The sequence below is a fragment of the Cetorhinus maximus genome, chromosome 6 (genome assembly GCF_964194155.1).
Source record: "Cetorhinus maximus chromosome 6, sCetMax3.hap1.1, whole genome shotgun sequence".
NCBI classification, from domain to species: domain Eukaryota; kingdom Metazoa; phylum Chordata; class Chondrichthyes; order Lamniformes; family Cetorhinidae; genus Cetorhinus; species Cetorhinus maximus.
In genome coordinates this window covers 82,544,843-82,557,821 of record NC_135884.1, presented here as the reverse complement: position 1 = coordinate 82,557,821, position 12,979 = coordinate 82,544,843, and the positions used below count along the sequence as shown (strand labels likewise).

At 49.0% G+C, this 12,979-nt stretch overlaps 1 protein-coding gene across 1 annotated transcript in view; it reads right to left on the bottom strand.

The window, feature by feature from the left end:
* The window catches only part of pnp6 (purine nucleoside phosphorylase 6), an 82,280-nt gene that overhangs the window by 43,574 nt on the left and 25,727 nt on the right, over positions 1-12,979 (bottom strand). The gene's annotated exons all lie outside the window — the stretch shown is intronic.

Here is a 12,979-nt window from a genome sequence, read left to right as displayed (position 1 = left end):
CCCGCCCAGCTCTCCCAACAAGGGCTAAATTCTGCCCATATACTCACACACACACACAGAAACACATACATATTCACATACACACACAGTCAGACAAATACAGTATACTCACACACACAGACGCACACACACACGCACACACAGACGGACAGACAAATACAGTATACTCACACACACACAGACAGACACACATACTCACACACACATACACACACGCGCATACTCAGACACAAATACACATTCACATTCACAGACGCACATACACAGTCACACACACAACACAGACACACACTGTCACATAGACAGACACACATACTCACAGACACACACACACACACAGACATACGCATTCACAAAAGCACACTTGGACATACAACATACAGGCACACTGGAGACATGGGGCAGAATTTTCAGTTTGGTGAGCGGGCGTGTTGGCGGGACCAGGATCGGCCAGGGAACAGGCTGCCGACTGCGATTGGCCCGACCATGAATTAATGCTGGCCAGCCAAAGTGAAACGCGCACTGAAAGGCTCAGCGCTGCCGGGGTGGGGGTGGGAGGAGGGCGAGCGCTGAAGTTAGCGCGGGTGCAGGGGAGAGCTCACAGAAAGCTCCCTGAAGGCAGAGAGCTGACTCAGGGAGCTAAAGATCTGAACAGCCTAACATAAAGGTCGCAGAAACCAGAAAAACGTGTCCAAGCTGCATAATCAGTCACCTGAAAATGAAGGAGATAAAAATGCTGTCCACAGAAATTTATTTTTATTTTAATTTATCATAGAAACCTCATCCCGCCTGTGGATGAGGTTTCCTGAAAAATGCAAAGGCTGCCTGGCCGATTTGCCCGCCCGCCAACCATAACAATGGACGGGCAACAAAAAATCTCTGCTAATTGCGCCATTAATGGGCTTAATTGCCCTCTGAATTGTTGGCGGGCACGCTTCCAAGTTTAGCATACACCCTCTGACCCCATGGGATGCTCACCCGTTATTTCACACTCGAGTGGGTTGGGCGTGCACCCGCCTACATTCACCTCCACAATATTACCTGACCTTACCCATGCCCGAGCTTATCTGCTGCTGAAGTGCTCCCTCGTGCATTTCCCAGGACTGTCCTGGCTGCCTCCCAACTCCAAGCCCACCTCAACTTGAGTTCATCCAGAGCTCTGAGGCCTGTATCCTAACTCACACCAAATCCTGTTCACCCATCACCTATGTGTTTGCTAACTTACACTGGCTCCTGCTTTGTATAATTCTCATCTTCGTCTTCAAATTTTGCCTCCTCCTTAACTCTGTAACCCCTCCTCCTGGCTCTTGAACCTTCGATATCTTTGCACTCCTCCAACTCTTCCCAATTTCAATCCCCCCACTATTGGTGGCCTTGCTTTCAGCTGCCAAGGCCCTAAGTTCTGGAATTCATTTCATAAACCTTTCTATCTCCTCTCCATCTCTCTACCTCTCACTTCTCCTATAAGGTCTTTAAAATCTATCTCTTTGGTCATCTGTCCTCGTGTCTCCTTATGTAGCTCAGTGTCAAATTCTATTTGTTAATGCTTCTGTGAAGTAGTCACTGCTGCAATGTTGGAAATGCAGCAGCCAATTTGCACACAGGAAGCTCCCACAAACAGGAATGTGATAATGATCAGATAATCTGCTCGAGGGATAAATATTGGCCAGGACACCTGGGATTAACTCCCCTGCTCTTCTTCAAATATTGCCATGAGATCTTTTATCTTCATCTGAGGGGGCAGGCAGGCAGGACCTTTGATTAATGTACAAAGACAGCATCTCAGATAGTGCAGCATTCCCTCAGTACTACATTGTAGTGTCAGCCTGGATTTTGTGCTCAAGATCTGCATCTTATGTGCCCCTGCTGGGCATGTTTTCAGTAGGGGCAGGGAGGCAAGTAAAATAGGGCAGGTGCCTACCCCACTACCTTCTCAGCTCACCACCTTCCCTCCCACCCCCATAATATGGGAGAGTGGTGGGCAGGCGCTGAAATCGGAAACCCACCCACCATATTTAAATAGATAATCAAGGGTCAGTTGGGCTTGTTACCAAGCCAATTGACCCTGATAACACACTGCCCACACCATAAAATGGTTGGTGTGGGTAGTCAGGCGGGAGTGGGCAGCCTGATTCTTTTTTAATTCTCCAAAGGGCAGGAAGGAAGCGGTGATTCTATCTTCAGGGGCTACCCCCAAGATAGAACTCCCCTGTTCTTCCTATCCGCCCGCTGCCTTAAACCCACCATCTCCACCCCCGACCTGCCCAAGAGCCCGGACTTACCTGTTTCCAGGCATCCATGGGCCTTCTCAGAGGTCCCAGCAGCGCCCACTAATGCGCTCTTGGCGCTGCCGGGACTGATCCAATCTGATTGGCCAACAGCTTCCGAGGGCGGGACTTCCTCCCCAGTGAGGGGCGCGAGTCCCACTCTGCCCCTCTCTAGCCCACCCACAGTACGTTTTGGCTGCAAGGCGGGACAGTGTGGAGCGGGACAGCTCCACGCCGACTTTGCTTCCTGGGTGGCGGGTGCGGGGGAAGAGGGACGAGCCATCTGCCCAAACCACCACCCCACCCCCCGTCCATAATATTCAGCCCCACGTCTCTGGAGATTTGAACCCACAACCTCGTCACCCAGGGGGAAGACTGCTACCCATTGAGCTGCTGAAGGCTGAATAGGTAACATGTGCAACAGGTTTCCATTCTGCATATAAATGGGAATGGTGGCATTTTGAGGAAGAATGAAGACAGCAGACAAAGAACTGAAAGAAATGAATAGTATTATCAAATGATTGTACAAAATCCCCCTGTTAAATAAAAAAGATTCCTTCCACAAGAAGAGGACAGCTCCTTCACTGGGTCACTTGATGAAAGACATCATTAAGGTCACTTTGTGTCTCACCAACATTTGACTTTTTTGTTCACTATTTTAAAAACATGAACAGAAATGTTCACCCAAGACAGTGTACATCTATTTACTAAGGACAGGCTGCCAAGCTTTTTAGTGGCATCTTCACTTGAAGGTTCCTCTGTGGGATGTTGTGAGATATCACCCTCTGCCTCACTAAATACCAGCAGATTGGCCTCCAGAGCACTTGAGAGAAAGCACAAGAGATAGTGAGAGAGAGAGCAAGAGAGTTGTCAATGGCTACATTTCTAAGATATTAGCTCTTTCCTCATCAATCTTCATGAGAGCCACCTACTCATTCCGCTTTGCTGGGCCAAACTAGTTAATGTCACCGTATGTCTCGATGTTGCCAGGCTACACAGTTTCCTAGATTGTTCAAGTGGCCCAAAGACTTGGCCAGTGTTACTTTTCTGTATAGTGTGTGTATGTGTGTGTGTGTGTGTGTGTGTCTGTGCGTGCATATATGTCTGGGGGTGTGTGCGCGTGTGTGTGGGTGTTGTGTGTGTCTGAGTGTGTATGTGCATGGGTCTGGGTTTGTGTGTGTGTGGTCTGGATGTGTGTGTGTGTGTGTGTGTGTCTGGGTGTGTGTGTCTGGGTATGCATGTGTGTCTGGGTGTGCGTGTGTGTGTCTGGGAGGGGTGTGTGGGGGCCTGGGTTTATGTATGTGTGTGGTCTGGATGTGTGTGTCTGGGGTCTGGATGTGTGTGTGCGCGTGTGTCTCTGGGATGTGTGTGTGTGTGTATGTGTGTGCGCATGTGTGTCTGGGTGTATGTGTGCGTGTGTGTGTGTCTGGGAGTGCGTGTGTGTGTCTGGGTGTGCACGTGTGTGTGTGTGCGCGTGTCTGAGTGTGTGTGTGGGTCTGGGTTTGTGTGTGTGTGGTCTGGATGTGTGTGTGTGTGGTCTGGATGTGTGTGTGTGTCTGGTTGTGTGTGTGTGTGTGTCTGGGTGTGTGTGTGTGCACATGTGTGTCTGGTTGTGTGTGTGCTTCTGTGTGTGTCTGGGTGTGCCTGATTGTCTGGGAGTGCGTGTGTGTGTCTGGGTGTGTATGTGTGTGTGTGTGCGCGTGTCTGAGTGTGTATGTGGGTCTGGGTTTGTGTGTGTGTGTGTGGTCTGGATGTGTGTGCGTGTGGTCTGGATGTGTGTGTGAGTGGTCTGGATGTGTGTGTGTGTCTGGTTTTGTGTGTGTGTGTGTGTGTGTGTCTGGTTGTGTGTGTGTCTGGTTGTGTGTGTCTGGGTGTGTGTGTGTGTGTGTGTCTGGGTGTGTGTGTGCACGTGTGTGTCTGGTTGTGTGTGTGCTTCTGTGTGTGTCTGGGTGTGAGTGTGTGTCTGGGTATGTGTGTGCGCGCATGTGTGTCTGGTTGTGTGCGTGCTTGTGTGTGTGTCTGGGTGTGCGTGTGTGTCTGGGTACGCGTGTGTGTGTGTCTGGGTGTATCTGGATGTGCGTGTGTGTGTGTGTATGTCTGGGTGTGCATGTGTGTCTGGGTGTGAGTGTGTGTATGTGTGTCTGGGTGTGTGTGTCTGGGTGTGCATGTGTATCTGGGTGCGCGTGTATGTCTGGGTGTGTGTGTGTGTGTGTGTGTGGTGCTGAAAGGTCAACATCCTGTCAACTGTGTCTGAGGTGCCCAAGGCAGTCTTTCCGTTTACCTGGTGCCATTCAGTGATACCACCCTGAGGGACCCTGCCATGCTTGTACCAATCCTCCTGTCACTTGGCAACACAGTGTGAAGCCCAGACCATGTCCTGAGTCTGTAAGGCCAGAGTGCAAGTCTACTTACATCATTATCAACATCCTCGCTCTCCTCCTCAGACAGGGCTGGTTTCTAGCTAGAACTCTCTGTGACTGGATATGGAAGAGTCAGCTGTGAAGAATTAACTGACTATGGACTGTGCAGAAATTGCAAATTTATTCAGGGTGAGCCAGCACATTGTAACATAATTTAAGTGATACAAAAGCATCAAATCCTATGTTTACCTCAAGGGTTAAGGGAACAGCAACATCTTGTACAGCACTGTGAATTTCACAAAAAACCCATGTGCTTCATCTTGGAGATGGGAGAACGGGCAGCAAGAAGGGATTTGGAGCAGAGTTAGACTTGATGATTTTGGGTTCAGTGGAGGATTTGGAAAATGATTCTTGGCAAAGCAAGGAGAAGCTTCAGCTATGAATCCCAAGCAGAGGGCCAATGGTGGCTGAGAAGGCCTGGATCAAACAGGGAATCGATGCCCAGCTCAGCTTTCCAAAGTTGGATACATTACAAAGGGGTTGGTGAGGGGAGAATCCAAAGCAAGATAAAGTTTAGAAGGGTGATCAGTGGAAGAGAGAGAAGTCAATGATGGGGAGAGGAATAAAGTAAAAAAATTGGTCACATCAAGCACTGAAATATATTTATGAGACAAGGGCTGAATTTTTGCCTCAGTGTGTGGGCGCGTGCCCGGCACACACAAGCGTGAAAGTCCGTGATGATGTCGGGCAAGCGTCCCGAAGTCATCGCGCACTTGCACGATAATTCAGTCAGCAGGCGCATGCGGGAGTCAGTAGCACACCTGCCGACAATTAAGAGGGTTGTTAAGCCCATTAATAAATTAATTCAATTGAATTTTTCCCTGTCCGTCCAGCCTTACAGTTGGCTGGTGGGTGAATAGGCCAAGCGGCCTTTTCATTTTTTGCGAAAACTCATCCACAGGCGGGATGTGATTTCGAAGAGTGGTTTAAAAAATATATTAAAACTTTTAGAACTCATTTCTAACAGAGTCACACGAGGGGACATGTTTTCCTTGATTTTGAAATCTCAATTTGTAAAGTTAAAAATCTTCAGCTCCCTATGGCAGTCCTGTGCCTTCAGGGAGCTTTCATTGCGTGCTCCCCAGTGCCGACTTCCGCACTCACCCTCCTTCCCCCTACCCAACCTCGGCAGCACTGAGTGTTTCAGCACGCGATTCACACTGGCTGGCTGGTAATTGGCCGGCCAACGTGAAATCGCAGTCGGGGCCCGCCCACCGCACCCACCCGACGAGGGGAAAATCCTCCCCTGGTGTCTGAGTGGTGATGGTGGTGTTACCCCATGTCATCCCAGAACATCTATCTATCCCGCTTCCTAAGAAAAGTCCAATGGTCCAGTGATTATGGAACCGTTTAGGGTTTTAAATTCCAATCCCATCATGGTAAACTGTGCAAAAATAAAAATAAAAATACCTGGAAAAACTCAGCAGGTCTGGCAGCATCGGTGGAGAGGAGCACAGTTAACGTTTAGAGTCCGTATGACTCTTCAACAGAATTAAGGAAAAATAGAAGAGAGGTGAAATATAAGCTGGTTTAAGGCGGGGTGGGACAAGGAGAGCTGGATAGAGGGCCATTGATAGTTGGAGATAACCAAAAGATGTCACAGACAAAAGGACAAAGAGGTGTTGAAGGTAGTGATATTATCTAAGGAATGTGATAATGAAGGTACAGATAGCCCTAGTGGGGGTGGGGTGAAGGGAAGGGATCGAAATAGGCTAAAAGGTAGAGATAAAACAATGGATGGAAATACATTTAAAAATAATGGAAACAGGTGGGGAAAGAAAAATCTATATAAAGTATTGGAAAAAAAAGGGGGGGATCGGAAAGGGGTTGGGGATGGAGGAGAGAGTTCATGATCTAAAATTGTTGAACTCAATATTCAGTCTGGAAGGTTGTAAAGTGCCTAGTCAGAAGATGAGGTGCTGTTCCTCCAGTTTGCGTTGAGCTTCACTGGAGCAATGCAGCAGGCCAAGGACGGACATGGGGGCATGAGAGCAGGGTGGAGTGTTGAAATGGTAAGCGACAGGGAGGTCTGGGTCATGCTTGCGGACAGACTGAAGGTATTCTGCAAAGCGGTCACCCAGTCTGCGTTTGGTCTCTCCAATGTAGAGGAAACCGCATTGGGAGCAACAAATGCAGTAGACTAAATTGAGGGAAGTGCAAGTGGAAGGCTGCTTCACTTGAAAGGAGTGTTTGGGCCCTTGGACGGTGAGGAGAAGGGAAGTAAAGGGGCAGGTGTTGCACCTTCTGCGGTTGCATGGGAAGGTGCCGTGGGAGGGGGTTGAGGTGTAGTGGGTGATGGAGGAGTGGACCAGGGTGTCCCGGAGGGAATGATCCCTGCGGAATGCCGCCAGGGGGGTGAAGGGAAGATGTGTTTGGTGGTGGCATCATGCTGGAGTTGGCGGAAATGGCGGAGGATGATCCGTTGAATGTGGAGGCTGGTGGGGTGATAAGTGAGGACAAGGGGGACCCTATCATGTTTCTGAGAGGGAGAGGAAGGCGTGAGGGCGGATGCGCGGGAGATGGGCCGGACACAGTTGAGGGCACTGTCAACCACCGTGGGTGGAAAACCTCGGTTAAGGAAGAATGAAGACATGTCAGAGGAACTGTTTTTGAAAGTGGCATCATCAGAACAGATGCGACGGAGGCGAAGGAACTGAGAGAATGGGATGGAGTCCTTACCTCTGTCCCCAACCCGTCTTCCAATCCCAGCCACGGCCGTGTATTCACTATACCCCCTCACCTTCCCCTCTCCGATGCTGAACATTCAGTGCTCAGCAAAGGACTTAGTTTCATACCCTTACGCCCTTATCTCAATGAATTTCGGGCTCGGCACGATGCTGAACTCTTCTTCTGCCGCCTTCGTCTCCATGCTCACTTCTTTGGGCTGGAGTCCTCTCCCCGTTCAGCGGATCCTTTTACCTACCTCCAATATTCTCCCTCCACCTGGACCCCTCCCTCTGGATTCTTACCTTCTCTTGATCTTTTCATTGAGAACTGTTGGCGTGACATTAGTTGTCTCAATTTCTCTGCTCCTCTCACCTATTCTAACCTGTCTCTCTCTGAACTTACTGCACTCCGTCCTCTCAGGTCCAACCCCAACATTGTCATCAAACCCGCTGACAAGGGTGGTGCTGTTGTTGTCTGGCGCATTGACCTCTACCTCGCAGAGGCTGAGCGTCAACTCGCAGACACTTCCTCCTACCTCCCCTGGACCATGACCCCACCACTGAACATCAAGCCATTGTTCCAGGACTGTTACTGACCTCATCTCCTCTGGAGATCTTCCTTCCACAGCTTCTAACCTGATAGTCTCCCAACCTCGGACGGCCCGCTTCTACCTCCTACCCAAAATCCACAAACAGGACTGTCCCGGCAGACCGATCGTGTCAGCCTGTTCCTGCCCCACGGAACTCATTTCTTGCTATCTTGACTCCATTCTCTCTCCCCTTGTCCAGTCCCTTCCCACCTACATCCTTGATTCCTCTGACACCCTACATCATATCAACAATTTCCAGTTCCCTGGCCCCAACCGCCTCCTCTTCACCATGGATGTCCAATCCCTCTACACCTCCATCCCCCACCAGGATGGTCTAATGGCTCTCCGCTTCTTCCTCGAACAAAGGCCCGAACAATCCCCACCCACCACTACTCTCCTCTGTCTGGCTGAACTTGTTCTCACACTGAACAATTTCTCCTTAAACTCCTTTCACTTCCTCCAAATAAAAGGTGTGGCTATGGGTACCCGCATGGGTCCCAGTTATGCCTGTCTCTTTATGGGGTATGTGGAACATTCCTTGTTCCAGTCCTACTCTGGCCCCCTCCCACAACTCTTTCTCCGGTATATCGATGATTGCTTCGTTGCTGCTTCATGCTCTCGTCTGGACATGGAAAAATTTATTAATTTTGCTTCCAATGATTCCTCCATCATTTTCACATGGTCCATCTCTGACACTTCCCTTCCCTTCCTTGACCTTTCTGTCTCAATTTCTGGTGATAGACTGTCCACCAATATTCATTACAAGCCTACCGACTCCCACAGCTACCTCGACTTCAGCTCCTTACACCCCGCTTCCTGTAAGGACTCCATCCCATTCTCTCAGTTCCTTTGCCTCCGTCGCATCTGTTCTGATTATGCCACTTCCAAAAACAGTTTCTCTGACATGTCTTCATTCTTCCTTAACCAAGGTTTTCCACCCACGGTGGTTGACAGGGCCCTCAACCGTATCTGGCCCATCTCCCACGCATCCGCCCTCACACCTTCCTCTCCCTCCCAGAAACATGATAGGGTCCCCCTTGTCCTCACTTATCACTCCATCAGCCTCCGCATTCAAAGGATCATCCTCCGCCATTTCCGCCAACTCCAGCATGATGCCACCACCAAACACATCTTCCCTTCACCCCCCCGGCGGCATTCCATAGGGATCGTTCCCTCCGGGACACCCTGGTCCACTCCTCCATCACCCACTACACCTCAACCCCCTCCCACGGTACCTTCCCATGCAACCGAAGAAGGTGCAACATCTGCCCATTTACTTCCACTCTCCTCATCGTCCAAGGGCCCAAACACTCCTTTCAAGTGAAGCAGCATTTCACTTGCACTTCCCTCAATTTAGCCTACTGCATTTGTTGCTCCCAATGCGGTTTCCTCTACATTGGAGAGACCAAACACCATCGGTCTGTCCGCAAGCATTACCGAGACCTCCCTGTCGCTTGCCATTTCAACACTCCATCCTGCTCTTATGCCCATATGTCCGTCCTTGGCCTGCTGCATTGTTCCAGTGAAGCTCAATGCAAACTGGAGAACAGCACCTCATCTTCCGACTAGGCACTTAACAGCCTTCCGGACTGAACATTGAGTTCAACAATTTTAGATCATGAACTCTCTCCTCCATCCCCACCCCCTTTCTGATTCCCCCCCTTTTTTTTCCAATAATTTATATAGATTTTTCTTTTCCCACCTATTTCCATTATTTTTAAATGTATTTCCATCCATTGTTTTATCTCTACCTTTTAGCCTATTTCGATCCCTTCCCTTCAACTCACCCCACCCCCACTAGGGCTATCTGTACCTTGCTTGTCCTGCTTTCTACCCTTAATTAGCACATTCCTTAGATAATATCACCACCTTCAACACCTCTTTGTCCTTTTGTCTATGACATCTTTTGGCTATCTCCAACTATAACTGGCCCTCTATCCAGCTGTAGCTGTCCCACCCCCCCCTTAAACCAGCTTATATTTCACCTCTTTTCTATTTTTACTTAGTTCTGTTGAAGAGTCATCCGGACTCGAAAGTTAACTGTGTTCCTCTTCGCAGATGCTGCCAGACCTGCTGAGTTTTTCCAGGTATTTTTATTTTTATTTTTGTTTTGGATTTCCAGCATCCGCAGTTTTTTGCTTTTATGGTAAACTGTGCAACTGAATTTGGGGAAATTTGTGAGCTGGCACCTGTAAAATGATGGTGGAAGCTACTGGATTGTCATGAAGATCCAACTGTTTCTTGGATGTCCTTGAGGGAAGGGAACAAAGCACTCCTATCTGCAACTGCCAACATGTAGCTCATGTCCAGTGTGGTTGAGTTTTAATATCATCAGGACAACTAGGGGTGGACAATAAATATTGCCTAGGGAGGCAGCGACCGCCACCATTCAACGAGTCCTTAGGGGGTGACAATCTGTTAACTACGCAGGGAATGTTCAGAGTACAAAATGGGTCCACGCCATTGCCTGACTCACCCATCTTTTAATTTATGTAGAGGAACCTAGACAAAGGGCAGGGCATCACTAACGTTAAAAATAAAAGGTGAGGTAGTTTCGGAACTAATGATTAAGTGATGCGAAACTGGAGTCTTAAAAGCTTAAAGATGGTGACATGTCATAAAGCCTACAAGCTGAGGTTCCTGGGGCAATAGGAGGCAGTACAATGGGCCCGCGCTGTAATACAGGAAGAATGTAGAGGATGGTGTGTCGTCCACTTGGAAGGAAAGGAGGAGGAAAGCTCCAAGGAGCACTGACCATAATAATATAGCAAACAAAAACAAGTGCTGGATTGAGGAGTGGACATGGAATGATCCGACACAGAATGATGCTATTCGGTACTTCTTGACTGTGCTGGCTCTTTGAAAGAGCTATCGAGGTGATGGTGTAGTGGCAATGTTACTGGACTAGTAACCCAGAGGCCCAGGCATAATGCTATGGTGACATGGGTTCAAATCCCACCTTGGCAGCTGGTGAAATTTAAATTCAACTAATAGATCTGGAATTAAAAAGCTAGTTAAACCAAAACCATTGTTGTAAGATCCCATCTTCACCTGGTCTGGCCTACATTAGATCCCAGACCCACAGCAATGTGGTTGACTCTTGACTTCCCTCCAAAATGTCCTAACAAGCCACTGAGTTGTATCAAACCCCTACAAAGCATAAAGGAATGAAACCAGACAGACCACTCAACGAGCACTTAGAAGGTCAGCTATTCAGGCATTGACCTAGGCACTGGAAATAACAACAGCAAACTCTGTAAAGTCCTCCTTACTAACGTCAGGGGGCTAGCGCCAGAATTGGGAGAACTGTCCCACAGACTAGTCAAGCAACAGCCTGACATATTCACTGAATCACACCTTACAGACAGTGTCCCAGGCACCACCATCATCATCCCTTTGTATGTCCTGTCCCACCAGTAGGACAGAGCCACTGGAGGCCATGGCACAGTTGACAGGGAGTAGCCCTGGGAGTCCACAATGTTGACTCTGGACCCAATAAAGAAAACCTCCTGCTGATTACCACCTACCACCTCCCCTTCAGCTGATGAATCAGTGCTCCTCCATGTTGAACACTGCTTGGAGGAAGCACTGAGGGTGGCAAGGGCACAGAATGTACTCTGGGTGAGAGACTTCAATGTCCATCACCAAGAGGGGCTCGGTAGCACCACTACTGACCAAGCTGGCCGAGTCCTAAAGGATGTAGCTGCTAGACTGGGTCTGCAGCAGGTGGTGAGGGAAACAACAAGAGGGAAAAACATACCTGACCTCATCCTTACCAATCTACCTGTCTCAGATGCATCTGTCTATGACAGTATCAGGAGTGACCACCACACAGTCATTGTGGAGACAAAGTCACACCTTCACATTGTGGATACCCTCCATCGTGTTGTGTGGTGCTACCACCGTGCTAAATGGGATAGATTTCGAACAGATCTAGCAACTCAAGACTGGGCATCTATGAGGCACTGAGGGCCATCAGCAGCAGAAGAATTGTATTCGACCACCCCATCTGTAACCTCATAGCCCAGTTATACCTCACTCTACCATGGCCATCAAGCCACGGGATCAACCCATGTTCAATAAAGAGAGCAAGGAGCATGCCAGGAGCAGCAGCAGGCATACCTAAAAATGAGGTGTCAAGTTGGTGAAGCTATAACACAGGACTACTTGCATGTCAAACAGAGGAAGCAGCAAGTGATAGACAGAACTAAGCGATGCCTCAACCAACAGATCAGATCTAAGCTCTGCAGTCCTACCACATCCAGTCGTGAAAGGTAATGGACAATTAAACAACTCACTGGAGGAGGAGGCTCCACAAATATTCCCATCCTCAATGATGGAGGAGCCCAGCACATCAGTGCAAAAGATAAGGCTGAAGCAATTGCTACAATCTTCAGCCAGAAGCGCCGAATGGATGATCCATCTTGGCCTCCTCCGGAGGTCCCCAGCATCACAGATGCCAGTCTTCAGCCAATTCGATTCACTCCACATGATATCAAGAAATGGCTGAAGGCACCGGATACTGCAAAGGCTATGGGCCCTGATAACATTCCGGCAATAGTACTGAAGGCTTGTGCTCCAGAACTTGCCGTGCCCCTAGCCAAGCTGTTCCAGTACAGCTACAACACTGGCATCTACCCGGCTAGGTGGAAAATTGCCCAGGTATGTCCTGTACACAAAAAGCAGGACAAATCCAACCCGGCCAATTACCGTCCCATCAGTCTACTCTCAATCATCAGTAAAGTAATGTAAAGGGTCATTAACAGTGCTATCAAGGGGCACTTGCTTAGCAATAACCAGCTCACTAATGCCCAGTTTCATTACAGCCTTGGTTCAAATATGGACAAAAGAGATGAACTCCAGAGGTGAGGAGAGAGTGACTGCCCTTGAGAGCAAGGCAGCATTTGACCATTGACCAGAAACAGGACTACACTAGCCAGATAAATACTGTGGGCAGAGTCATCCCCACCCACTCTAGGTCTGTTGTGGACAGAAAGTCAAGGTGACTCTCACTGTGGAATGGGCAGTCTGTTACG